Source organism: Mangifera indica, unplaced genomic scaffold (genome assembly GCF_011075055.1).
Source record: "Mangifera indica cultivar Alphonso unplaced genomic scaffold, CATAS_Mindica_2.1 Un_0020, whole genome shotgun sequence".
Taxonomy (NCBI): Eukaryota; Viridiplantae; Streptophyta; class Magnoliopsida; order Sapindales; family Anacardiaceae; genus Mangifera; species Mangifera indica.
This window is the reverse complement of record NW_025401112.1, coordinates 99,194-101,833: the sequence shown is the minus strand read 5'-3', so window position 1 is coordinate 101,833 and position 2,640 is coordinate 99,194. Positions and strand designations below refer to the sequence as shown.

Genomic DNA, 2,640 nt, shown 5'->3' with positions numbered 1-2,640 from the left:
TCCTTCTAGCTTTTCCCTTTTCACAGATGAATGTACAAGGCACTAAGAATGAACCAAGTTCATCAATGAACCTGTACATGAAATGAAAGCATCACCATTACATCAGTTGAGCTTTTTTTTTTTTAAAATGTAATTTAATGTTTAAAATAAGGAAAAAGTAATTAGTGTGATCTTGCATTATCTGGTCAAAGAAATTTAATGTTTAAATTATAATAATTCAAAAATGAAGTATAATTGTCAAGAATGGGATTCGAACCCATGCCCTTTCGGACCAGTACCTGAAACTGGCGCCTTAGACCAACTCGGCCATCTTGACTGATACTACTCTTTTCGGATTTATTTATATATAGTAAACATTTTAGAGGAGTCTCACACATTCTAATTTAATCAACTTAAAAACTTTTACACCAAAGTCTTTCAAATACTATGAAATACTCTCTTCAAACTAGTTAAATCTTAATTTTGAAATACTGTTTTCTACATAGAAACAAGCAATTCCGTTACGTGTTTGAATGAATTATTTTTTCCCATATGAGTTAAGGTTTGTTAGAGTCATGACGATAACATATTCTAATACAGGATTAAATTTTATTTAAAAAAAGTTCAAATATAATTCAATTTAAAAGTTTCACATGAGTTTAAGATCAACGAATTAAATTTTATATTCATTTTATTTGATCAAAGTTTGAATTTAAGCTTAGATCGAACCTTAAGTTAATAATTTAAGTTACAAAACGTAGATAAATCTCATTTCATATTTCATTATTACGTATTATAACCCTTCTGAATGTATCAATTTGTATGAATAATATATATATATATATTAACTTCTTTTGTTTCCTTTACACTAAATCCCTAATATTTAAGGAAAATTTTGATCCAAGCTCCTTGAGCTCAAATTTGAGTTTGTATGAAATGAGTTAAGTTTATGTTAAAAATTAAGTTTTTTTTTGTAAGCAAATCGAGTTTAAATTGATTGAGATCAAACTTAAAATTAAACTATTTTCAAGCATAGTTTGAAGTTTAACTCGTTGATTTTAAATTATTTATTAAAATTTAAATTAATCTTAAATTAGATTTTATTCTAACTTAGCTCAAATCAAATCTATTCTACTAATATTATAAACAAATGAGATGACTTAGCAACTATTTATTGCTTTGGAAGGTAGACTTAACAACCCAACCAGTAGGCCAAATGAAAAAGACTTTATTTCATGTGGCCCATTACAATATTCAAAATAGGGACTAACCCCTAGCCCATTACAATATTCAAATTTTATACCAAAATTTACACTCATTCTTACTCCACATTACCAAATCTACTAGCCAATTCAGACTCTCACCATTTGCATGATTGGATCGAAAATATTGTGCCACTAAATTAAAAAAATGCATTGAGCACCATAATTTTGACTTAATTGTGATTCTACACTTTTTATTATTGGATCAAATAAATCTTATTAACTTATTTATACAAATTGACATAATAGTTTATGATTTAATGATATGATTATTTAGTGTTTTTTTTTTTTACTGTCAAATCATTTAATTAAATATTCTCGTATCAAATTGTATGAAAAAATTTGTATAATTTATTTATATAAATAACATTACTCATATCACCTCTTTTATATATTATTCTTACTTTTTGTTTAGAAGTCAACAGATACTCTATATGTACAACCGACCAACCAACTAAAACACATCATGCTAACATCATGGACGGTGAAAATATGATAGATTTTCTCTTAATGAAAATGTGTTAATACATGTTTTTATTGTTGATGACATAGATAAGAAGGTGGTAGGTCAAATATGCAATCTTTGAAGAAGAAAACAAAGAAGGGTTCAAGTTAAAGCTTGGTGTGAAGAGATCTTAAGTGGGGAACACCCTGAATCCTGGCAGGCATTAGATTGTAAGACAGTAAAGCTCTCAGGCAACCTATTCTCTTTTCTTTTCATTATTAAAATACAATATTGATTTATTTGATGGTCAAAAAGTAATAATTAAATCAGTGGGGTGAAAATTTTCTGGAAATGGGGCCAAGAAAATATAATATTTTATATAAAGAACATGAAAAATGTGAATTTCCCATATGGGAAAAGGAAGGAGAAGCATTATATAAATCTGCCAGCTAGCTGCCTGTTCTCTTTCACAATGTTTAAAAGCAACCCACGTCCTATTTTTCTATGTACTTTTTGCTGGTTTTGTTTCTGTTCATGTGATTCTCCAAAATGATTGAAATTAATTGAGAGGAAAATGAACAAAGAAAATACTCAAACAGGCTGACATTTTCTTTCAGTGTGATTTCAGAATCAAAATAAAATACACTTGTTCAGACTAAAACTAGAATGAAGATCAAAATTTCAGTTCTTATTAATCCCACTGACAAGAAGACAGTAGAAAACTTTCTTGGGAGAAAAAGCAGAAGACAACAAATAACGAAAGGAAAAAGTATAAAGATCTTTGGCTGGCTCACTTGAACATCCTGACCTGGAACACCAACTCCCACTTGGCTTATTATGTGCACTTTTTCAATTTGTGCCCAAAAGTGACTGGGGTGAAGACAAGAGAGTTAAAGGCATGAAATGAAATACGGGTCAGAGCTGGATCTTCTTTTGTGAAATGGGTTCACCTGT

At 29.0% G+C, this 2,640-nt stretch overlaps 1 non-coding gene across 1 annotated transcript; it reads right to left on the bottom strand.

Annotated features, from left to right (window-relative positions):
• Positions 1-235: 235 nt before the first annotated feature.
• TRNAL-CAG lies at positions 236-316 on the bottom strand. The gene has a single exon. It is a non-coding gene; the product is annotated as a tRNA-Leu (tRNA).
• Positions 317-2,640: the final 2,324 nt, after the last annotated feature.